The 25,654-nt window shown below is 49.8% G+C and overlaps 2 long non-coding RNA genes across 6 annotated transcripts in view; both read right to left on the bottom strand.

Moving 5' to 3' along the window:
- Window positions 1-24,449, bottom strand: part of LOC101679792 — a 39,216-nt gene extending 14,767 nt beyond the window's left edge. For all 3 annotated transcript variants that reach the window (XR_006603887.1, XR_006603886.1, XR_006603888.1), the window contains exon 1: window positions 24,280-24,449. This is a non-coding gene — a long non-coding RNA (uncharacterized LOC101679792). The remainder of the gene's footprint in view (window positions 1-24,279) is intronic.
- On the bottom strand, window positions 14,595-21,109 carry LOC123389299. 3 transcript variants are annotated; one of them, XR_006603891.1, is made up of 4 exons: window positions 18,027-21,109; window positions 17,631-17,789; window positions 16,238-16,352; window positions 14,595-14,735 (listed from the first exon to the last, which is right to left on the bottom strand). It is a non-coding gene; the product is annotated as an uncharacterized LOC123389299 (long non-coding RNA). The 3 variants fall into 3 exon arrangements; XR_006603892.1 differs by having other exon boundaries at window positions 19,045-21,109; XR_006603890.1 differs by having other exon boundaries at window positions 17,631-21,109.
- Window positions 24,450-25,654: the final 1,205 nt, after the last annotated feature.

The following is a 25,654-nucleotide window of genomic DNA, read 5'->3' as shown; positions in this document are numbered from 1 at the left end:
AAAACAGCAAACACTTACGCTCTCACAGTTTCTGAGGGTCAGGAATCTGAGAAGAGCTTGGAGGGGTGCTTTTGGTTCACAGTCTCTCAGGAGGTTGTGGTCAAATTATTGGCCAGAGCAGAGGTCATCTTAAGACTTATGGAGGCTGGGGGCACCTGGGTGGCTCATTGGGTTAAGCCTCTGCCTTTAACTCAGGTCATGATCTCGGGGTCCTGGGATCGAGGGGATCAGTCTCTCTGCTTCCGCCTACTTTCGCTTCTCTCTCTGCCTGCCACTCTCTCTGCCCGCCTTTCTGCCTACTTGTGATGTGTGTGTGTGTGTGTGTGTGTGAAATAAATAAATAAAATCTTAAAAAAAAAAAAAGACTTATGGAAGCTGAAGAATCTGAGTCCAAATTCACTCACCTAGGTGTTCCTTGCTGTCTGTTACCAAAGACTCCAGTTCCTTGCCATGTGGGACTTTCTGTAAGACTTTCCAGAGTCAGAGATCCAAGAGAAAGAAAAAGAAAGAGCATACATCCAAAACCAAAAGCCACAGTTGGCTTTTTATCACCTAGGCTCCACAGTCATTCTATGTCACGTGTGAAAATCAGGCTCCACCTCTCAAAGAGAGAAACATGAGAGAATCCCCGGATATCATTTTAAAACCATGGAGGGGAGCTGATTGGAGAGGAAACTGATAAATTTCGTTTTAGGTACTCGTCCATGTTCTGACTAACTACAATTACCCTGTGCTATTTTAAAACTTAATTTTCTGTTCATAAATGGCATAGGACCATGTGCTTGGGATGGGAAGGCAGACTAATTAGACATGGGTCCAGGGACTAAGCATCCTCCTCTTTCTCACTTTCTCTACAGGAGACCAAGAAAGCATCAGTTCCCCTGTTAAGATATTTGGTATCTTTGGCTGAGGGATGTTATTTTCCATTCAGTGTCAAGGGACAACACAGACCTAAAGTTCTAGTCAGTGCCCCCATAGTAGCTATCTGAAAGAGTGGGGAACACTCAAAATGACACAGAAAAGACTATCAAAAAAGATCATCAGGGAAGCTTGAAACTGCCACATAAATGTGTTTGCCAATGATTTTCAACGTTCCAATTCATTTAACTTTTAATGGTCTGTATTTTGACCTGTTGAACTGTTTAGCAGATTCAGATTTTCACCATTGTCCTTCACATCAAATAATGAATTCTGAAGCAGAATATCCATCTGTCAGTTTGGAGAATGTGGCATCTTGTCTCCGCAATGAAATCAAGTTCCCCTCACCTTTCAACAGCCAAAGAACCACTTCATTGTCAGCAACGTGGAAAGCCACAAATCAATTAAACTTACCTTGCATATATGAGTGCCCATGAATTGCACTTACAATGGTTTTGCAAAAAAAAAGGTGAGAGCGCAGGGTTCTCAACAGAAGCACCGAAGTCAGGTAATGGCACATCTGGGGTCTGTGACACCTGCCCTCTGTGTCCTGTCTGTGATTCAAGGAGACGTCCTCATTTATTCTCCTTGGGCCCACGAACGTATTCACTTTGCCATATTCCTTGTCGCTTTATTCAAATCCAAGAAGAAAACCACACGCAGGTTTCTGAAGAGCCACATGTGGCTGTGAAAGCCTCAGGTTGGAACGCAGCCCCTGTGATCCCCTCAGAGGGGTAGAGAGAAAGCAGCTCCCGAGAAGCTTCCAAATACAGCCAATGCCCCTTCGAGCGAAGTTTTGCATTTCCTTCTCTGCTTTAAAATCTCTATTGGCTGCACATCTGAGAAGGCTTAAGAATATAATTTATTCCATATAAAGTTCCTGGTAATTTATGCTCACTAAATTGGCAACATAGGAAGAATTTTTTCATTGATTCCCATGGAAGATTATTAAAAGCCGTTTCGTACCATTTAAAGACAGCACAGGTAGTCATACTTCATACAAAAGGAAATATATTAACAGCCCAAGTTTTAAGTTAAAACAATCTTTGGCTTTTTCATTTCTACATTTAATAATTTGAGGCTTGGGATAGCTGTCCCTTCACCCAAAATCCTTCTCTAGATAGCCGACATTGTGCCTCAAACCTGGTAAATCCAAGAAAACCTTCTTTCTATAACTCACTCCAGTTCCATATTTTTTTTTCAGTTTCACATTTACACCAAGATAATAGCTCATGGCTCTGAAATGCTGGCTTTCCTGACAGGTAAACATTAACTATTTGCTCTCAGCTTTGCTTTTCTTAGGAAGAGACAGAATTTAGTATCAGCTCTCCCTTTGCTTTGTCCCTCAATGAAAAACAGATTGGATCTACATGCACAAAGCCAAGACTCTGGTTGCAAAGTAGAAAATGTGTTCCATGAATTATATGAAAACTTCCCAACATTTAGATAGTCACTATTCAATGATTACTGAATTTTTCATTTTCTTTTTTTTTTAAGATTTTATTTATTTATTTGACAGAGAGAGAGAAATCACAAGTAGACAGGCAGGCAGAGAGAGAGGGGGAAGCAGGCTCCCTGCTGAGCAGAGAGCCCAATGTGGGACTCAATCCCAGGACCCTGAGCCTTCCTATCATGCTGAGCCGAAGGCAGAGGCTTAACCCACTGAGCCACCCAGGCGTCCCTGAGTTTTTCATTTTCTTCTCACCTTTTTTTTTTTTTTTTTTGCAGCTAATAAAGAGCATCATGGGGTGAAGAATGTTATTTATAATTATTCCATAATGAGGTAGTAGCCCTTCCTTCCTTCCTTTTCTGGGAAATGCTTGAATTAGGAATATTGGATCAATACATTTGTTGTAATAATTAATTAGATTCTTTGGTGTAGGCATGTATGCATGAACATAATTCTTCAAAGTGGAAGAAGGTATTATATTGGCTTGCAAAAGTGAAGTCTCTACATTTGGTGGTCTCCACAGAGCCACTGGCTGGCAATCAGCCAAAAGTTGGATTCCCATCTTTTGCATTTATGTGTCCAATCCCATTGGAATCAATTGACAAGGGCTTTCTGGAACATATTTTAATATTGTTAATAGGAAAGTTTGATCGTTGCCCCTGGAGACCCATAGCCCTCAACATTTTGTCTTTCTTTGAGTCATATGCTGGAGGTTGGATGATATTTTTATAGTATCTCAGTTGTCTGGGTACCAAGACACAGGTCAGTATCCCTGAAATGATGACCAAGGCTAAAATGGCCTCCTCAACTCAAAGCAAACAAAAGCTATAAGCATCTTTACTGAGAATTCCTACCTCACCCAGGAGCAATGAACAACAGTAAACATAGTGTTCAAAAATGTGATCTCTTTCACGTGTGAATTCTTTTACAATATGAATTCTAAGAAGAGAATTCACAAGAGAAACAAGGTGGTGGGAAGGATTTTTCTTTCTTTGTAAAGGAGAACGTATTTGGAAAAGAAGAATGAGAAGATGTCTTGCCACTAAGCCAGTGGGAATTTGAAATTTCTCCAAGCCAAGGAGCCAATAGATTGGCTAAAACATAAGGTAGAATTCAAAGGGAGCTGATCATGTTTTGATCTCATTTTATGCTTTTCTTCATGCTTGCTTCCAAGATCTAATTGGTGACTATGTTAGAGAATGTTAATACAGAACAGCGGTATAAAAAAGAAGGGCATCAAAACATCTTAGATGAGTCTTTCTTCCTACATAGAACTTGCCCTTTCCCTGGGCAAGTGGCCATAAGGTACTGATTTTTAAGAATCCCAATTATTGCCATTCCTTAGGTCACACAAGCTATGTGAAAGCCATAGGAAGAACAAGATGTCTTCTTAACCACAAGTTAGCCCAACTGAGAAAGTATCTTGGCCAGTGTACAGACTATACATACATAGAATGACAGATAACAACCACAATAAATTAAGGTTTGGTCACATGACATTTTCTAATTGCTCTGAGCCTTAAAAAGACCAGCATAGAGAGTGTGGCCGAGCCTTCCTATCATGCTGAGAAGTAACTAAAACAACACACTGGACATGAATTTGAAGCCTCTAGCACAGTGGTTTTCAAACTTGTGGCTCTCAAGTTTCTTGGAGGTGACCATCCAAGGTCAAGGCAAAGGACACAGTTTAATATCTCTTGTGCTTTTAAAAAGCCCTTCACTTCAACAAGCTAGCCCCACTGTAAACAAAAACTAGTGTTATAAGAACTAGTTTTAATAGTGATTACTTTGTACAATCATAATGAAAAACCCAAAATGATAGGAGCACCCATCTGTCTCAGTCAGAAGAGCAAGTGACTCTTGATCTCAGCGTCCTGAGTCCAAGCCCCACGTTGGGTGTGGATTACTTAAATAAAACTTTTTTAATTAAAAAGTTCGTATGCTCCAACTACCATTAACACAAAGAAAAACCAATATCCTTAAACTCCCATCTCTCCTTCATTCAGAAGGTATTGGGCTCTTATCCTGTGTCTGGTACTGTGCCAGGGGCTGAGAACATAAGTGAATCAGCTAAACTCCCAGCCTCTAAGGGGCTTCCAGCCCCAAGGGAGAGAGAGACACATAAGACTAACCAAAAGAGCATGTTTCATCTGTTCTGATAGAAACCCAGGCACCCAGGAGGAAGTCAATGACACCAGGACTTTTTGGCGTACTTGCAAAGTTAGGATTACATTCTGGCAGGATTTTTTGGCCTCTGCAATGCTTAGTGTTCTAATCTTCTTTGATATTTCCACCACATTTTCTACTTTTATGGGTCCTTCTCTCTGTCTTAAACCTTCAGTAAAATTCTCAGGACCCAAGTGGCTGAGTTTATTCACTCTAGAAGGAGATCTCAACGTGGCTCATTGGTTGGATTAAAAAGAAACTCCATCCTCTGGGAAACAATTTCATCCACTCCTCCCTGCCATGAACAAGACAGGGAGGCAGAAGATACACTAACTGTGTGAGAAACCTACAGCTTCTTCACGCCAACGCCAGGAAGCCAGAGAGCAATGACCTTGACTGTCCCTCAGAGAAAACAGAACCTGTGCTTCCTTCCATGGTGTTCCTATTTCTCTCTCTTGTTCCCACCCCAGCTCTGCCTCACCTGCCCCATCTGCTGAGTCTCAGGTCAGGTCACCTCCATGATGAAGTCTTTTCCAGCAATTTTCTGTGGCTGGAGAGACCACGCTCTCTTTCAAGCTTCCAAAACTCTTTGTATAAGTTGTCTGTAGATTAGGTCACAGTTTCTTGCCTGTCCCCCACAAACTTGAAAACGCCTTGAGGCCAGGGCCCATGACTTGCTAGCCTTTGTGTCTATGAGTGTCTTGCACTAGGCTGTGAACATCTTACCTATGTGGTAGGTGAGTGTTAAATAAAAATATATATGAGAAAAAGTCCCAGAAGAGCAGAAAAATAACCATTCCTCCCTTTTCTACTAGGTTCTGTATTCTCCATGTTACACCCATGGCCCCACTCACACTTCTACTTCCTCCCAGGACCCACTTGCCAAGCCAGAGAGAGCTCTAAATGCAGTATAAATGGGGAATAAGCAGGTAGGCCCAGCCTATCTTGCCTCTCAGCCTTCCCCAAGGACTGGCTGACCCAAGCTAACCTAACCTCCCTCCAGACCAGGAACCCACTCAGATGTTTTTTTTCCCGCAAACTCAAGATTTGAATACTGTCAGCCCGCTGTTTTGAACCATCATAATGTCTAACTAGGTACATTGATTCTACAGTGGTCCCCCAAATATTAATAGTATGCCTAGCCTTCTAGAGATGCCTTAGCCTTCTAGAGCTGTAACTTAACAGCTTGCACCAGGTTGCTAAATTTCCATCCGAATCACCAAGTAGTTTTGCTCTGGACTCTCCCTTCCATTTGGCTAAATGTGTACTGTTAGTGGGCTCCCACTGCCCCATTGATCTGACAAAGAGGATACGGGGAAAGAGCTGGGGCTGTCCTACCTCTGTGAACCAAGGCGGGCACATCAATTTGAGTCAGTGGGCTCTGGTAGAAGGACCCCTGCACCAGTTACCCCAGGGGACAAGGCTTTGACTCCTTAGCATCTCAGCATCAAATAAGTCCCACCCCTCAAGGGCAGTCTTCTAGCATGGGTTGCATGTACAGTCACAACCCACCTGTAAGAAACAGGCAAAGACTTCTCTCACTGATGAGAAAATGACCCCAAGCAGTCAGTAAAACAAAACAAAACAAAAACCCCAAAACAAAAGCAAAAACCAAAAGCTCAGCCAACCTTCTGAGTTTGTAGAGACCTACACATGGGTCATTGCACCGAAGACAGAGAAAAACATGCAGCTCTCCAAAGGAAGTAATAATTTTGAAGACAATCATGAAATGGAATATTGAGAAACTGTGGGAAGGAGGAATAGAGTTATCTTCACGCTTTCCACTCTTCGAACCAGCCATCCCCCCAAAAGAAGAGATCCTGAAGTCCAGACATGCTTCTGAAGATAGCCCAAATGGACAGCTTTGTGATACTGATTTCATTACCAGAAACTATGGTGCAACAGTCTTGGTTCTAACCTTGCCTGTCACTGACTAGCTGTGTATGACCTTGAGCATATTACATAACCTCTCTGAGCCTTAGGGCCCACTTCTATCATATGGGGATTAAATAACTAATTGCGTCCTATGTTTGCTGCCAGAGTCAAGTTAAATGACATAGAAAGGGATGCCTGGGGTAGCTCAGTCAGTTGAACGGCCAAGTCTTGGTTTGGGCTCAGGTCATGATCTCAGGGTAGAGCCATGCTGGACATGGAACCTACTTAAGATTCCCTCTCCCTCTCCTTCTTCTCCTCCGCCACTGCCTGCACTCTAAATAAATAAATAAATGACATAAATGAGTGAAGTGGGAGCATGCCTGGATCCCACAGCTGAGGGGTTCTTCAGCTAAAAGTTAAAAACTGATGCCACAGATCTAGCATTAGAATTATAAGATACAGACGGAATTACCCTCATAGCTCCTATTGGTTTCCACTTGCTGTGCATGGGTCTACGTGCTTATCATCAGGAAACCCACCATAGGTTTCATTTGTGATTTGCTTGCTTGCTTTTATTATATATTATTTACTTAATGATATATAACATATACATTTATGTGTTTATTTAAAGCAATACATCTTTAAGTATATTTATTTTAGTTATTTATTTTTTAAAGATTTTAAGGGTGCCTGGGTGGCTCAGTGGGTTAAGCCTTTGCTTTCGGCTCAAGTCGTGATCCCAGGGTCCTGGGATCGAGCCCCCCTCACCCCCGTGTTGGTCGGGCTCTCTGCTCAGCGGGGAGCCTGCTTCCCCCTCTCTCTCTGCCTGCCTCTCTGCCTACTTGTGACCTCTCTCTGTCAAATAAATAAAATCTTTTTTTAAAAAGATTTATTTATTTATTTGACAGGGACTGTCAAATATATATTTAGAAAGACTATATATTATTTAGAGAGACTATAAATATATCATCATAGAGAAAAATGGGGGGAGGTTCTAAGGAGAGCATTTTCTTAAATTCACTGAACATCGCTTAGTTAAGAAAACCCCCCAGTTTGGTCGGATCATTAATGACTTGCTGTCATTGCTATTAAATAAGTCGGTGAAGTAGATGACAAGAAAAAGTGGGAAGATGTCCTCCTTGCTACGTGTCCTTCCGCTAGCACCTGCAGACAGCTCCTTCTGGGGACATAACGGGACAGCCCTCGGTTCCACTCTACGAACATGCCTCTGGGGTTCCAAGAGGAAACGGGACTTTTGGGTAAAGGGGAAGTTCTTGTATTTGCATCAGTGTTCTCCCTGATCCCCATCACAAGAGGGAGCATATTGGAGTGATTGAAATGTAACTGCTTCTTTTGGTGCCACAAATTACATTGTTTGCCATGCACTAAGCTGTGTCCATCTCACAGAATAAATACGCCCACATGTGTTGTAGGTACTTTCTTTTATTTTCCCCTCTTTCCACCCTCCCCTCCCCTCACTGCTTCACATACAAAAGCAAGTGCTCTTTTAATAGGACCTCAAAAAGGAATCATTATCTCCTACCTTGTTTTCAGGGACACAAGACACTGTAAGCCCCTCTGGTTCATCCCCCCAAATACAGAAAGTGCCAGGTCAAGACTCTCTGCCCCAGAAGCAGTAGGCTGTGCCATGGAGGGGATTCAAGGACCTGGCTGCTTACTACTCTCAGCTGAGGGGTTCAGGCACTGAATCATCTCCCTGGCTCCCTGCAGGCGGGAGCAGATTTCAGGGAAGGGTACTGCTCTGTCCCAGAGAGATGTTCCGTTTTCGCTCTCCAAGTGAGCTGATTTCTCTCTTGAGTCCAGGCTGGGAGAGAAGCAGGCTTCCAGTAAGGGCTACTTGATTCCATCGAGGCTTTGCGTATTGCTAGCTGGCTAAGCTTGGCCAGGGCTCTCAACTTCCCTGAAGCTCAGTTTCCCCAGCAGGGGGAAAAAAGGGCGGGGGGAGACAATAGTAGTACCTGTGTCTTGGGGTGTGTGAGGATGTAAAGAGATAACCACAGGTAAGGAACTTGGCCATGTACAGGGATCAGTGATGCATTTCTGTCCCTTTATGTCTATTTTAATCCATGCCTTTTCTGAAAGAATCTTTCTAGTGGTTGACAAGCAACTTTGGTTAACACTAAAGGTCAATGCCAGGTGAAAATCACTGCTGGGCAAAGTTTAGGGATGGGGGAGGGGTCAAAACGGCATACAGATTTCATCAGGACTGGGCAGTGGACAAGGGCAGTGAGCGTAGATGGAGCTGAGCAGTGGGTCTGAGTGGAGGCACACATCACAAGCCCAGCTTGGCCTGCAGTCCTGGGTGAGAAGGGTCTTTTGTCAACGAGACCCACTTAGGTCTTGCTATTGATCCATGCTGAGAAGAACAAGGTTTTGCCCTTGACTTCTTAATGTGCTCTGAAGCTGTTCCTCCCTTGGGTGTCTCTTCAAGCTCAAGACCATGCAGATGCAGAGCAAGACAAGGGAGTGGGGTTGGGGGGGGTGTATTGTTGGTGTGGGGAGCCCTGAGGCACAAAGCCAAGAACCCACTGTTCAAAGCAGAGAAAACAGGGTCCAAATGAGGACCAGGTCCTACTTTTCTTCTGTCCTCAGGTAAGACTTGAAGTCATCTACCCCCAGCTTGGACCAAGGTCTCCCCATCAAAGCCACTTTCCCGATTTTTGCATATTACCGAGCTCCCCAATGCCATCCCCACCTGCTCGCTGCTGCAGAAGACCACCAGGACCAGGGGCAGGGAATACTGTACACCTCATCTGACCACGCAGGAAAGGGAAAGAACCTGGTTTTGCAGGCTGTGGCGTTTTTGGGAGAAGGAGAGGGGATGCACAACCAGCTCTCAGGCCCACAGAGCGCATGCTCATTCACCTTGCTGGATGTCTCCAAAAGCAACAGACTTTTTTTTTGGTTCTGAAGACAGGTTAGGTCTAGCAATCCCCGGAGAAGGCTGAAGATCTCTCAGAAAAAGAAAAGTTCAATCTGAGTCACATTGATGAATGTGGTAGATGCCAAGCTCCCCCTCTCCACGTCCTCTAACTTGCCTCCCCGGCCCCAGACGCACGCGTGCGCGTACACACACATAGGTTAGGTGAGTCCTGAACAAAGGCCAAAAGGCTTTCCCATCTGGCTTGCAGAGCGACAGCCACGGTGATTTCTCCTCCAAGGAAGGCTTTGCCTCCTTGCCTGTTTTGCCTCTGGTTTCAGCCTCAACCTCCCCTGGACAGTTCTTTGGAGCCTGACTCATTTCTGCCCCCCATCGCCCTGGACGGGACAGGGGAGCCCAGCGTGATAGCGAACGTCTTAGCCTTCTCTGGCTGACCTGCACATCTAAGACAGAGAATGCTCAGGTCCATCGGCACCCAGTGCGCTGGTCCCAGAGGTACTCTAGTCACCTCCTAGACACATGAGGCACACTCCAGCCTCCAATACTTGCCTTTTCCTTTTCTGGGCCTTTAAACCTGCCTCGGGGATCTTACTGGAGCGTTGGGATAGGGAGATTCCCCTGCCCCCACCTGCCCCACTTCTTTCAACCTGCCGCCCATCTGGAGAGCTCAGATAGGGTGCGCTGAAGGCCTGGAGATCCTAATTGGGGGGCGGTGTGGGGGGTGTTGTCGTATGATTCTAAATTTTGCTCTTTGAGCCTAAAAATCCATGTGCAGGCCACAAGAGGGGCCAGCGTAGAGTGAGTAGTTCCAGAGAAAAGGGCTGGTCTTGTGGTCACAGCGAGGACACTGCTGAGCGATAAGGGAGATGCGCCCAAGGGTGAGAGGGATGAAGGAAGGTCCCACAGGCCCAAGAAACGTCAGAGGCTGCCGAGAGACGGAGATGATGAACTCTTGGGGCTCCAACATCCTGCCCTGACCTGCAGGGCAGAAATCCGAGGCTGGGAAGCTTGATCAGAGTCGGAGAGGGTTGGGGCGGGGAGCACCTAGGGAGAGTTTCAGCATCAGGCCCCAACCTTTAACTCCTAGCCTGGGGGCAGGAAGCTTTCCTATCTCCTCGGGGTGATTTGGTACTCAAAGAGGCCAGGCCAAGGCTGGCGGGAGGAAGGGGGAAGGGGAGGCAGCACTGCCAAACCACCTGGAGCTGCGGCAGGGAGCGCTGAGAATTCACATCCAATGGAACCGGGAGGGCAAAGACCTTTCGTAGCTTGGAGTTCACTCCCGACCGACCGTATATTGACTTTCCCAGCTTCTGCAATTCCAGGTCCTAACCTCATCTCTCATTCTATCCCGTCTTCGAGTTCCAGCCTCTTCGGGCTGCCTGGCTGGGTTAGGGGCGTCCGCTGCCCCGAATGGATTCGCCAGGGGCCAGGTTCCTCCAGCTCTGCCCAGGGCGCCTGGAGCCCTATGCCCTCCAGTCCCGGCGTGCCTGGCGGGCTGGCAACGGCTGGAAGAGGACAGGCAGTCGCAGACCAAGCACGCAACTTTTTTGAAATGCTTTGCTGTGCCCCTGAAAGGTGTTATAACAGCAATTCAATTACAGTAAATGGCGCACATCGTCCTCGCAGCTGGAAAGTCGGTAACTAACTGTGACCGACCGGTGCAAAGGAATGCGGCTAAACGCACATTACTTTTTTTTTTTTTTAATTCCCTGCTCCTCCTACAAAGTCCCCCTCTTTCCGTCCTTTCTTCGCTCTCTATTAATTGTAGCTGGACCTCAGGTTAATTAACTCCAAAGAGCTTAGTCTATCTGGACAGAAACACACTGAGAAATTGGCAAGAGATCCTAAAAACTGGACGTGGCGTCAAAAAGATCGCCCAAAGTTCCTCGATCTGCCTTCCACCGCTCTAGTTGTTGCCTCCAAGGAACAGAGTTTTAGTCCGCAGTGCAAAGCCCGCCTGGGAATGCGGCCACCTGGGCGTGCATGGGTACATAGCTGGACTTGGGTCAGGGAGCCTCCTACCAGGAGATGGTGCCCACTAAACCACGAAGCATGGACGTCTGCAGGCACCCAAGGAAAGGTCGGGTCTGATCCTAGGGCATCACACTTGGAGTTCATTGCAGACACACTGGCCATTCCATGGCACGGGAATTTCAGGCTAAACTTTAAATAGAGTTCCATGAAATTAACAATATCCACAAAAATGAGTCAAGGTGTTGGGGGGTGGAGTGAGCACCAGGCGGGAAAGACCTGTTTGCTTCCCAGGAGAGTGGTAAATCATTACTATTCTCCATATGTTAAAATCTGGAGGGCGGGACGGAGGGCGGGGGGAACACTTCGGGAGTCAGCTTAGGCAGTCATTTAAATAAAGGTAAAATTAACATTGGCTCCCTTGAAGTTAGAAAGTAAGATGGCTTAAAAGCGCATTTTATTTATGTCCTATTAAACGGAAAGAAACGCGTTGCCTCTCTTGGTGTTTTTAGTTTCATGCCAAGGTGGCAACGTAGGAATTCGAGTACTTTCTAGCCGACCCTGCGGGGCGGACCTCCCGCAGCAGCGGCGGGAGGTTTCCAACCCTGGAAATGCTCAGTTTTCCGCGCTGGTGGTAACGCAGCGGGAAGTTGCCTCCGGTGGCTCGGCTTCTCCCTATCCAGCACTCGTTAGACGCGGGGATGTTTTAGTGTTTTACTCCTGGAGAGGGCAGAGCGCGCGGTATAGACGTTGGGACGGGTTTCGGCCGCGGCCGCCCAGCCGCCAGTGGCCCTGAGTTCTCTACCTGAGCTCCGCACCGTCCCTGACCTGGGCGGCGCCCCCAGAGTCAGCCTGGCGGGAGAGGCTCAGCAGCTGCAAAGACGGGTGCACGCAGGGTCTCCTAACGCAAGGCCAGCCAGGCTGAGACGCGCGGGGCCCAGCCCAAGGTTTGGCCCGAGATGATCCTAGAGCAGAGGGCTCGGCGCCGGCACTGCCGGAGAAGAACTGAGCTCTGGCCCACGGGCAGCCAGAGGCGTTTGGGTTGTTTTCGGCTTTGTTTTCGAGTTCCTCTCCAGTTCCCTGAAGCCTCTGACCTGCACTCTACAATTCTCCGCTAGGCCCTGACTTTTTTTTTTTTCCCCCTTTTATGTGAGGCGAGAATGGGACAGAGACAGGAAGGTTACTGGCGTGTCCTCAACTCCCCGGTCTGGCGATGCTAGGAAAGGAGGACCCATCAATATGACCAGAGGTCACCGGCAGCCTGTGATTTGGAGTTGTCACCCTTGTCCCCGCCCCTGGATTTCCTAGTCAAGTGGTTACAGAAAGGACATTCAGCGCGGGTCCCTGCCGAGGTGTGAGTTTCATAAGTTTCACCTCCCCTCTTGGTCCGAGAAAACCCCTCTATTGCGGGCAAAGCGGACAGCGCTTAAGACTGCTTCTTTATTGGTGTGGGTTTTGTTTTTTATTTTGTTTTGTTTTGCTTCTTTCTTTCTTTTTTCTTTCTTTTTCTTTTTTTTTTTTTTTTTAACCGAGGCTCCTGCCAGCTCTGCATTCTGCAGGGAGAATTACCCCCCTCCCAAGACCTCCCGCATTCCACCCGAGGAGCCTGGAATCCTTCTCCGGCCTGGTTGAGAGGAAATCCCGGGCACTCAGCACGCCCGCGGGGGCGTGGGTGTCAGCGGAACCCTGGCCGGGCGTACGCCCTCTCCCCGCTGGGCCCGGGCGCGGCTCCTGCCCGGAGGAGGCAGGGTACCACCCCCCACTTCAGCCTGGGACCCCTTCCTGGCTTCCTTCGGTTATCCCGCCGGCCCCTTTTCACTCCAAGCGCTTCCCGGGGTGCCAGGAAAGGCCCCGGTAGAATATTCACCGCACAAAACCTCGCTTTTTAAAGCCCAGTTGGGGGGCTTGGTCCGTGATGGGAAACCGAGAAAGAGCGAGATCGAGGGCCCTGTGGGCGGCCCTTCTGTAAAGAGAAAGCTCCCCTTCGTTTGCATCTCTGCTCGAGTTTCTAAAAGTTATACTTGGAACCTGCTCTCTATGCCTGTACTGTGGTTCTGAGGAAGGAGGAGGGATAGGGAAGCATATTTTGAGGGCAGAGGCCGCCCTGCACACAGAGGGACGCCCTTTCCAAAGTCCCAGGGCAGGCAGTTCTGCGGCTGGAATTGGCTACTTGCATCTACAAAAGCTCTAAATATGGGACTTGAAAGGCACACATTCTCCACTGTTCTCCCCCTTCCTTCCAGGAGCACCAAACCCAGGGCACCCATGGCCGAGTTCTCCCTTCAGAGTTGCAGCAGCTGGGGCCTGTCCCACTGCCCAGCGACCTGGGGCGCTCAATTCTGGGGCGTTCGCAGCCCATGCCCAAAGGACAAACACTGGAGGAGCCAAGGATTTGAACTTGTAAATCCAGTCAGTGCAACTCTTAAACTTTTCCGTTCCTGCCCACCTGTTAAAGGACCCAGGTTATTAACAGTTTGAGTCCATAACCCAGGAAACAGGAGACCTTCTTTCTGTTGGCTTTTTCTTCACTGTGGGGTCACTCCCCAGGAGAGATCTCCTAATATACACTTAAGGGAAGTTCTTGAGAATCTTACTTTTGCTCATCTTTGTCTCAGAGTTAGTGAAACCCAACTATGATTCAGATTATTGCCCCCGAATACCTCTAGCTTGTCTAAGACGGCCAGCTAAAAATTAAAATTGGCAAAGCGATGATAAATTGGTCCACATTTTACTCTTCCTAAAGTTCGCTAAACCAGTAGAAACTAATTTGAGGTGATTCCTATTGCTTCTGGTTGTTGGGAAAGTGGTCTCCAGCTCTTGAGGTCTAATCAGTTTTTTGCCTCTACTAAGCTTGCTCCCATTTCAGAGTTCCTTAGTTTGATCTTTTCTCATAGAAGCTCCCCCCACCCCCGTTCCTTTTATTTTCTTTCCCCTGGTGGATCAATCACAGAGACAATTGATTTTTCTGTGTCCCGTTTGAATCAGAAAGTGCTGACATCTTGGGAGGTGGGCAAAATATTAACTCCCACAAAATAAGAAGGCAGCCAGGCCTGTCTCCAGGTTTAGAGATTAGCGTTGTGTGTGCGTACAGATATGTAAGTATACGCTCAGATCTATACACCTGATCTTGCCTACAATGGACAGTGGTTAAGAAATTTCAGTGTAATGCTGGGACACACACTAAATGGGAAATCCTCTTAATAAGCCAGAAAAATGAAGAGGACAGCCAAACCTAAATGTCCAGGAGTCAATCATTAATTGTGAAATTCCGAACTCTTGAGATGTTGTCCTATACTAGCCAGAAAAGAATCATTAACCCCCTCCCCATTTTATTGGAAAGAAGACCCTAAATTCCTTTTGACTAAAAGGAAGTTATGAGACAAGATGCAATTTTCTCTTTCTTTTCTGACAACTCTGTCATCCAAAGGATCACAACCATGTCGGAGTATCTGTCTTGGAAAGAAAAAGAGAGAGAGAGAACTGGTGAGAGAAACCCTACAGCCCGTGGCCATCTTTGCATCAAAAATTTTCCAGACCTCTATTTTTTTATTGTGATCCCACTGATCTGAGTTTGAAATGCGAGCGCAGTGAAGCCCCTAAGCCTTCAATCGTGTGAAATTTTCAAAAGATCTCTAGAAGCAATCTCAGGCTGCCTGACCCCTGACAGGCGCCGATCTCTTTATTCCTCTCTCTGCCAGCACTTCATTTGTTGGAATATCTTTCAGATTTGCACCTCCAGATGACAAACCTGAGTGTTTATTATGTGTACATGAATCGGAAATCTTCAAGCCCGCACAAAAGCACCATCTTAAACATAATATTTAATTTCCCAGCCTAAGTGCCTCCTTCTTTATTTGCTTTTCATTAGATTAAATATTTTTTCCAGGTCTCCCATGCGTCACTTTGATATTTAGATGATTCTCTCTTTTAATCATTTTTCCCCCTTGAAAAATCCCCTCTCGCCGGCTTCTGCGGGGCTCACGCTGCAGTGCCACTGTGTGCCGGGCGGCGAGGCTGCAGAGCCGGATGCTGAGTGGTTCCGAGTGTGGGGGGCACCGATCCAGGCGGGATGGGGGCCCTTGAGGTTACAGAGAAGGGCTTGCTTTTAACTAGCAGCCAGAGCTGGGTCGGGACCAGTGATGACCTCCCTTATTCCACCTTTCCTCCTCAGGCCCTTTTAAATTCTTTACTACAACATCATCATCATCATCATCATCATTATTATTATTTTTTAAACCAGCACATAAAGCAAATCCTCAGGTGCCTTCCAAAGGTGCTTCAGCAGCTGGGACTTGGCCCCAGTCCTTAAGTCTCTAAGCCTGAGCTCAGGATTTAGACTTCTCACCCAAATCAGCCAGGCACTCCCTCCTACCTGCCTTTCTGGGGAAATCCCTAAATCTGGGGCACTGGGGACACTCCAGGGAAAGAGGGGAGCTTCTCGGGAGAGGACTGCTTTGTTAACACGCCGCCCTCTGCCAAATAATTCCACAGACAAGATTTTGGGGTGGATGACACGGCCCCCCCTCCCCCAATCTCAGCCCCCAACTGGGGCTTCAGATCCCAGCTGGGCACCCAGGTGGACTGAGTTGAGACAGTGTCACCAGCCACCCCTGCACAAGCAGGAGGTGAACCGCCACCCTCAAGTACAGATTCAGGTCGGGAGGTGGTGGGTTGTAGCCCGAACCCCCCACACACACCCTGTGTTTGGCTGGGCCGTGTTGCTATGATTAACTTATTAAACCCCTTCGTAATTATTTTAATTTGACTCCAAAAAATACTTTGGGCGGTGTTGCGATGTGTTTGTATTCATCCATCCCCCCCATAAAACCTGTGTTAAAACAAATGTTACTTTTCTCTCTCTGTACATAGACCCTCCCTTTTTGAAATAGACCGCAGGGACTGCCATTAGATCGAATGGCAAGTCTTTATGGAAAGTGTTTTGCATAATTACATACCAAAGCCAGAACAGTCACCTCCACATTTTATGGGTCACAAACCATCAACAATTGCCACATTATTGTCCACGAAACCTTAGTCCCTTCATTGACGGAGAGGACTCCACCGCCTAATCTAGAACGAGAGAGGATGGAAATTTCTTCTAATAAGAACCCGAGAAGATTAGGTCCCCACTGACAACGTGTTTACATATAGTTATAAAGTTCAGAGGACCGACGGGGAGAGGAAAGGAAATCGGACTAGGCCTGATTAGGAGAGGCACATCGGTCTAATACAGATAGCCCATCAAAAGCAGCGGCTGAATGCCTCTCCCCTTTTCAGATCCGACCCCTTTCCTACCTTTGTGATGCAGTAATTAAGATATTCTTATTTAGACAGACAGCTTCTCTGGTAACTGAATAATATTAGCTCCTTTGATGTCAAACTTTTGACAGTTATCACACCAGCACTGGGCAATTTAGTACAAATGCCCTCCTTAAAAAAAAAAAAAAAAAAAAAAATAGAAAGGAGAAGGAAAGAAATAAGGAAAAAAAAAAAAAAAAGGAAGAAAGTAAAAGAAAACCCCCATCGGTTTTGAAGAAATCTAATAGGTGTGATCCTTAGCACCAAATGATGTAAATCGCCCCCGACAGGCGGCCCGGCTATAAATTACATTCGGTGTTAAATAATGAAGCCGAATTTGGGTTTTAGCTCATTGAGCAGTATTGGTGGAAACCAGAGCGGAAGCCCTAACTCGTGCACGTCCTTTCCCGCCTCCCCAGCCCCACCCCGAGCCGATGCCCAGACCCAGAGAGAGGAAAGCTCCACAAAGTCGGCAGGGGCAGGGCAAGGATGGGGGTGGAGGACGGTCCGGCCGAGCTGGGGGCAGGTGCAGGCAGAGCTCGGCGCCCTTGGCCCGGCTCGGAAGAGCCGGGCAGGACCAGCCACCAACTCCCGAGATGACACCTCGCCGTTGCTTTCCTAGCTAGGTCGCCAAATTTGGGATTTGCCAGATGGCAGGATTATTTTAGCGTCTGTTATATTATGTGTGTGGGGGGGGTTCGGGTGGAGAGCGAAGGTAGGATGCCCAGAGACCGCGCAGGTTCCTTTAAAATACACGCGCGTTCCCTCTCTGCCCCCGGTCGGGCTCGGACCCTTCCCGGAGCTCAGGGATCTTCCAGCCGCCTTGAGGCAAACAGCAGGCGGAATCTCCGCCACCCCTGCCCTTCGGTGCCGACCTCTCCGGGCCCGCATCTCTGGATCCAGGACCCGGTGCCCAGACGAGCAGAGCTGGGGGAGGAGGAGAGCGCTTCCCTCCAAAGAGAAAAGGAGGGGTGTGGGGTGGGTAGGAGCGTTGTGAGGGAAGGGGGCAGAGAAGGTGGGTTAGGAGGGATGAGACTGTGACGGTGACACCTGGAAGGCATTGTCCTTGCGAGCGACACCTGTCAATCTCCGCTCCAGGGTCCCGGGGCCGGGGGCGGGGAGGCCGCGGGTCTCCGCGGTGATGTCATCGCACTGTCCCTTCCCGGCGGAGGGCGGAGAGGACTGCGAGCGGCGCAGAAACCCGGCGGGCTGGGAGAAGGGTGGGGGAGGAACCGAAAGAAAATAAACAGAAATCACTCTCACTCGCGGCGTCCTCCGCTCCGGATTTACATGGAAATCAATAAATCCAACTTTAGTGTTATTTCTGATCTTGATTGACCCGTCTTGTCTTTTCACTGGGGGAGGTGGAGTAGGGACCCATCCCACAACCCATCCCACAATCGGGGGGGGGGGTGGCTGATACCCCAAAACACTGAGGTGACTGACCCTCCTTCCAGACCCAGCTCCCTCTTTTCCTGGCGGTTGTTCCAAACGCAGGCTTCAGGCTTAAGAAGGAAACATTTGGGAATGAGTTTTGAAAGTCTTCGGTATTGCAGGGGGCGAGGGGAGAGTTAATTAACGCCGGGCTTGCCAGCAAGTGGGAGAGAGGGCCTCGGCGTGGGTGGGCGGGCCGGGTCCAACACCCGGGTGCGCGCAGTGCGGAAGGCGTGTGATTAGGAGGCCCCAGGCTGGAGGCCCCGGCTGGGGGAAAGCGATCTGCAGTGGCCTCGGCGGGGGGCTGCTGAGGTGCCCTAGGCAGTCGCCCGCGGGTCCTGGGGAAATTCTGATCTCCCACCTACTGCGCTCCCAACCCCCCATCCCACCGAGCACTACTGGACTCTCCCTCTTCCTATTCTTTTCGGCCTGAGCTAATTAGCAGCCTGCCAGCGGCCTGATTTATGGAAACGCTCGGGCGGGCGGAGACGCGCTGCTAGCCGAGTCCTGGCTGCCTCGGGGCGGAGTGGAGGAGGAGTTTCCACCGGCCTCCCGCGCCGAGTTTTCCCCCGCCCCGCCGGAAGCTGGAAGTTGCAGTCCCTCCTCCCCACCTTCCACCCAGGCGGGTCCAGGAGGCCCCCGCGCCCTTGGCGCCCCAGCCTGGGACTCCGGGCACCCTGGCGCCAGCCGGGCGGGCGGGGGCGGTGGCCGCGCAGCCCGCTGTGGAGTCTCGGGCGCGCAGGTTCCAGCCCCAGCTGACCCGGAGGGCAAGTTGGGCACAGATAGGGCGAGAGCCTCCCAGTCCGCGTTCGGGTCTCCAGAAAAAGGGAAATCGGACCTGAAGTGGGGCGGGGATGTTGCCCGAGGTCCGCACCAAGCTCCCAGGCCGGGAGGAGGCGTCGCAGGCCGGGATGGGGCCGAATGGAGCCAGCAGCCCAGTTAGCCCCCCAGAAGCTAGGGTCTGTCCCAGGGGAGGGCGTGGTCCACTTCACTCTCCCTCCCCCCACCTCCACTTTCTTCTGGGTCTCACATCCTCAGAGGGTCCTCGGTGTTGCAGTCTCCAGCCAATTTTGAGACAGGCGAATGCGGGGTCACAGACCGTCCCTAGAGCCAGCCAGCCAGGCACTTGGCCCAAAGACGCGGGCACCGCCTTCTCGCCCGCCCGGGCTTCCTCTCCGCCTTCAAACGGGAGGAGCACCAGGGGTGCCCCCGGCCCTCCCAGCTGACCCAGACAGAAGGATGGAGAGAGAAACGGGTGGAAGAATCAAGGGAGGAAATGCACCAGCACCTGTTGCTCGTGCTCCAGGAGTCTAGGGAGGACACTGGATGACCAGCTTGTTTAAGAAGTAACGAAGGTAGGCGGCAAAGGAGAGGGGAATCGTCTGTATCCTCCCCACCTCCGGAAGCGTTAGAGGAAAGAGAGAAGTAGCCGACCCAGAAGGCCAGATACCCTGGGCATGTTCTCCGGTTCAGACTTGGGATGGGATAGGGACATGGGGTTGAAGTCACTGGGAAGAGGGCCATGCCTCAAGTCCTGCTATGACGAAAATTGAAATTGAGAGGAAATGAGATCCACAGGAAAGTGTGTAAAATTTATTTTAAAACACCCCACCAGTTTACCCTCCAGAAAACGTCTGGACTCTGTGCAGAATTGAGATCCTTCTCCCATCAGAAGACCTCGAAATGCCTGTTCCAGTCCCTCTCCTTCCTGGAGTTTCCTCCCATAACCCAAAGCCCCCACTCCTCCTCCCCACCCCCAGAGCCTCAGGGAAATATGATTTCCTGCTCATCTTCCTCCCTTCCCCTTCCCCCACCTCTGCCACCACCATTTCCAAAAAGTTAATAACATCAGGGTGTCATTCAGGCCCTGGCCCTTCCGAGCTGCTGGGCTGGAGGACGTGGACACCCTCAGCCAGCTGGGGATCCAGGCTGAATGCCAGTCTACATCGTGGCATTGAGTCCCTGAATTTCCAACTGTGCTAAAGGCTGGGTTACCTGCCCAGACATACTCGGGTGGCCCAAATCCATGATCAAAGTCTTGGTGGAAATGGAGACCCGCCCTCAACAAAATGTGACTTCAGACCGCGGGTCTCAGGGGACTCCACCGCCCCAGGGCCACACTCCAAGCACAGGGCCTCTGGGGGTACCCCCAGCCTGCAGCTCCTACAGGCCGACTCTGGGACCTGCCACCCGCACAGCAAATGTTGGCTGTTAGGCGCCTAAATAATATTCTTCATTCGTCTTTTTCAAAGTTGATTTATAGCAATCGACAGGTTAAAGCCTCATCTGACTTCATTACTTTTAAAAGCTGTCTATTTCACAACTGTCACTTTTCATCACTTAACTCAAATAAATACTTGAAGAAATGAATTGGAAGAGACTTTTAGATCATGTTTATAATTCTTGGTTGCTACGTTAACATTCCTAATGACCTGACCCTCTGAGTTTCTGTAGACTTCTAAATTGGGCCCAAAATTCCTGCATTAGAAAACTTCAAGGAAGGTAAGCTGGCCTGAAAGACCGGCTAAAAGGACTGTGGCTGGGTAGGGAGTAGATAGTAGGTGCCGGCTCAGCAAAGCTTCCCAGCAGCTGCCACGGCCCAGGCCCCAGCCTGAGGCCACTGGGGAGGGCGGCCGCTCCCCGGTCAAGGCGTTCCGGTGCAACGAAAAAAGGGCCCAGCCTAACCGACGCGCGGCTCGAGTTGCTCCGGCTTTGCAGAGCCAGCCTGCAAACTCAGGAAGAAATTGATGCGGAATGGAAATGCTGCTCGTTTTGACTATTACTATTATTATTTCTATGCTTCAAAAACCCGACCACAGGTTGGGTATGGCCTGGTGAAAGGCACTACCTGCCGGTCATCGTTGACCTAGAGCTTGTTGGATACCGGGGGAAGGCAGAAGTGTGGAAACGAAATCGCTAGGACGGAAGTGCGTTCAATAAATCGAAATAGTTTCTTCTTCAATTTTGCTGCCATTTGCCAATGCTGGGTCCTCTGAGGCTGGTGCCACCCCCTTTTCTTTCTTTTTCCCACCCACTCACACAGAACCATCTCTTAGAAATGGAGAGACAGAAGATAAGAAAGACTAGAAAAGAAAGGAAGGGGAAAACAGTAAAGAACGAAAAGGTAAGGAGAGGAAAATTACAGGAAAGAAAAGAAAAACCTAGTAAACAGGAAAACGGCCTAATTTGGAGGACAAAGCAATATCGAGTGCGTAAGGTTTTTCTTTCCTTTATTTTTCCTTAAAACAAGAAAAAAGAAAGAAGAAAAGTCTCCCGACCCTCGGGTGAAGGAGTTGGGCGACTCCCTAGCGTGTTAGGGTCTGTCCTCCCCGCAACTGGGCAGAGGCCGAAGCCCCGCGCGCCGTTCCCGGAGGCTCTGAGGTCCCCGCACGCTCGCCTCGGCCCCGCCAGGGTCCAAGAACTTCGCAGATTCCCCGGAGCAAGAGCGCTGGGAGTGTGCACCGGCTTCAGCCGGGGCTAGGCTCCCTGCCGCCGCCAGCCTCCCCCGGTCGCGGCCTCAGCCCTTCGCCCACCCTGCGGGCCGCTTGGCCCAGAGGGCCTGAGAGCTCTCCGACTTTTGGTGCGGAAGCGAGAGGAAGCCGACGGGAACCTGGCTCGGCGACCACTGCCTCGCTGCGGGAACGCGGTCGGAGCGCTCGGCGGCCCGCTGCTGTGTGCGCTGTGGTGCCCTGGAGCGCCACCTCGCTGCGGAAACTGAAATTGCATGGCCACACTCCCAGCCTTCTGCAGCCTAACTTGACCGTCGCCGGACTTTCCCCTTCATCAAAACCTCACGAGAAGCCGAAACGCAAAGGCCTTCTCCCAGTCGGTTAAAAGCCATTATTTGTGATCGACATATTGCACAATGTCGGCGCCGGGATGAAGGGGAAATAATAGGAGAAAGAGAAAAATATGTAGGTACAATTTCAGCAAGTCTAAGCGGTGAAGCTACTTTGATAGGAAAGATCAAATAAATGAGAGATGTCTTCTTGGAGGCCATGGGTTCGGGCCATTGAGTGCAGGCCACTCGGGTCGGGGCCAACGCAAATATTTCGAAGGAGACCTAAGAAGTCATCCCTTCCCAATTACATTTGCACCCAAATTCATTCATTCCTATGGGTGGGACATTAGAGGGGCTCTGCCAGGCCATTCCAGTGGCCAGCCCACCAAACCTCGGACCCCCACAGCCTTGGGCTCTGCTGACAGAATCACCACAAAATGCAGACCCCTAATCATATACACCTGTCGGCAGGTAAAAGAGCAACAGTGAGAGGTACAAATTGCACTACTTTTGACCCTATCTCACCCAGCTGGCAACTTAAGAGGTTTGCCCCACTCTTAAGTCCTCAGGATATATATATATACATATATATATATATGTATATAACAATTAATTCACTTTTATGGTGAGTCTTTGTTTCAATTTGTTTTCAGAGCGCATCCTTCCAGAGATAAGTGTTACAGGTAAAAACAAATTTCACGGAACAAGAATTTTTTTCTGTGGTGATTCCTAACATGATATTAAAAACAAGGAGTCTATCTTGTGGTCCTGAAAGGATTTGTGTGGTTTCTTTGTTGGGGGGCGGGGGGCACAGCCCTTTTTCTAATGTACTTTTAACTACAAGTTTGTTTTTGGTTTTAAGGAGCTCAGGGGATCCCACAAGGAATGATGCCTGAACTGGGTACTGTGGGGGTGGGGGACAGTGTATACGTGGTAATGTATAAGTGTGGGCATTTTCCTGCCTGAGCAAACCCAATATATAGATCGTTCCTTGAATCTTTGCCCTCCCTAAGTTCACAGAGTGGCCATGGGGGGAGTGCTCCTTTACCCTGTAACTAACACTCCCCGTTTCAGATTTGCAGACTCTCAAAAAGCCCCCCACCCTTGCTCAAAAACTACAGGGCTGAGCCAGGAAAAACACACACACACACACACACACACACACACACACACACACACAAACCACAAGTTGGTTTTCTGATGGTTTGTCCCTTCTCCATCAGGCTAGGAGAGATTCTTGACAGACCATACAGGAAAGAGGCCCCAATTTCTTAGCAGGACTTGAATGAGGATCCCTCACCCTGGCCAGCTGAGGAGGGGTGGCCTGGACCCTGGGAGTCTTGGGGTTTTCTTGCCTGGAGGGATGCTACCTTGGGGAGAAGGACACTGTTGAGAGTTCTGGGGAGCTCAGAGGCAACTGCTGAGAGGGTCCTGGGACCACAGAGGGACAACAGTGAGGAACAGGGACCAAAAGAGAAGAGAGTAGAACATTAGAAAATGAAATGCTTGAATCTACCTGCCTCCAGTTTTGAGAAGGGGAATCTGTATTAGAAAGGTTTGCCTCTCTCCCTCTTCCTCTCCCCTCCCCCCCCTTTTTTTTTACATCCTTTCATTTCTCTCTCTCCCACCCCCTCCTCTTCTCACATTCAGATTTTCTGTTTTTTTTTTTTTTCCCACAGAATAATGCCCGGAGATGAAAAATGATTTTTATTGCTATTACACTTCCTACCGCAAGATGCAGTGCAAGGCGGCAGAGTTTGTCTTACAACTATGTCGCAGTGTTTCACTGATGCAAAACATGTAGCCAGAGGGTGTTACTAATGACTCCTGGATTAGAGTGAGATTGAGACTGGGAGAAGGAAAAAGAGAGTGAGAACAAGAGAGACGGAGGAAGGGAGAAGAGAGAGGAATTTCATTAGAGAAAGGGGGGAGGGGAAACACCATAGAATCGGGTCTAATAATCTGACCAGGATATTTTCAGATTTCAGTGTTCTCCCCAAGCTTGAGAATGAACTAGAGAGAGACCAATATCCTTCTAAGCACCACGGAGGTTTTTTGTTTTTTTCATGTTAATAACTACTAATTATGTTTACAGCCTGTTAGCTGAAGAACTGTCCTTTTGGAAAGAATCAAACTTCGGGAAAAAAAGCTTAATATCTGATTAAAGGTTTTTCCTGGAGCCGAGGCCGCTCGGAAGGAGGTGGGGACCCGGTATCACCCAAGGGGGGTGCGGAGCGCAGCGAGGCCTGCAGAGGCTCACGGACCCCGCCGGTGGTGGTGCCACACACGTACACACGCCTGTGACAGCCTGGTGCGCCGGGGATGTCCCGCCGGGGCCGTGGGGGAGCGCCGAGGCGCAGCCTGCGGCCCGGACTCGGCCTCTACTTGGTCTTGGCGGAAAGGTCCCTCCGGGCTCCGAACACCCCGGCGCCCTCCCCCGGGACGAGCTCTACTTAGGGAAGCGGGAGGTTTCGCGGTTCCTACCGTTGCCCAGGCCGGTCCCACCGCCCTGCAGTCCGCTTCTGCCCCCCGGGGCACAGCGAGGAGGGCATTCCCTCGGGGCTGCGGCCCTTTGAACCCGGGGAGCCCTCGGCTCCCGCCCGGGCGCGCGGAGCTCGCTCGGGGCCCGGCTGCGGAGCGGAGTGTGGGTGGCGGGTGGGGTTGAAGGGGAGTGGGGGAGGTGGGAGGGGGCGGAGGGGCGGGGGCGGGAGCCGGGCGTTAAGCCTGGAAGCTTGGCTGTTTACCCAAACGATTTTCCTTTCAGGCCCGAGACGCCAATGAGACAAGATCAAACTCCCCTCTTCGCTGTGTGTGTGTGTGTGTGTGTGTGTGTGTGTGTGTGTGCGTGTCGCCTTCACCAAGCCGGGCTTTGTGAATGGGGGCTCCAGGACGCCGGCTGGGAGGGACCAGAGGCCGACCCGGGCGCCAGCGCCTCCTCCCGGGGGCTAGGAGAAGCCAGGCGGAGTACGCCCCAGACACAGTGGTCGGGAGCGACAGAAGCAAGCCACAGGGACGCAGGCCGCGGAGAGATAAGGGCCGCGTCCCCGAAGGCGGAGCGGGGAGACTTACGGTCGTGTGTGGGAGGGGAGACGGGAGAATGATAATCTTCCTTACAGTTCCTTAATTTCCGATTCCTCCACAGCTTAAATCTAGCTCCTTGGGCCACTGATTTCTCGCCGACTCCTTCACTCGAGATACATTAGTTGTAAATTAGGCCAAGGTTTTAGCGATTACGTTACAGTGCAGGCCGCGTGACACGCGCCGCTGGGCCTGCGCCTGGGTCCCTTCTCGGCGCCGAAAAATGATGAGAAAGCAAGAAAGGATGGATAGTCTGTATTGACAAGACATTTGTCATTTTTAAAGGGGTCCACATCCAAGAATATCCATCAGCCTGGGGGTGGGGGAGGGAAGCGGAGATGAGGGGACCGAGTCCCCGCCGACGCGCAGCAGGTGATCGCGGTCCTGGGCGTGGCTCCGGCCCTGCTCCAAGGACCCTCTAGAACTGAAATGTTTGCAAAATAACGACAATAATACTTTTAGTATGACTGAAGATACGAAGCATCAGGAAGACGGAATTGTATTTATTAAAGGTCTTAAAACAAAACCCGGCTACACGTCGTTCGTTGTACATTTATTGAGGGGCGCTGTCTCCGACAACTCATTCCTTTTGGCCTGGCGATTAAAATCTCACCCAAAGAATTGTTTCTGGAAGAAAAATGTGTCATTCCGCTGCTTCTGATTCATCCACTGTTGCTCCTCCTGCCTCAGCCTGCCCCTGATCCCCACCCCTCCTTACACACACACACACACACACACACACACGCACGCACGCGCACACACACACACGCACACACACACA

This window comes from Mustela putorius, unplaced genomic scaffold (assembly GCF_011764305.1).
Source record: "Mustela putorius furo isolate JIRA1106 unplaced genomic scaffold, ASM1176430v1.1 tig00003972_pilon_pilon_pilon, whole genome shotgun sequence".
NCBI lineage: Eukaryota > Metazoa > Chordata > Mammalia > Carnivora > Mustelidae > Mustela > Mustela putorius.
This window is presented reverse-complemented; position numbering and strand designations above follow the sequence as displayed.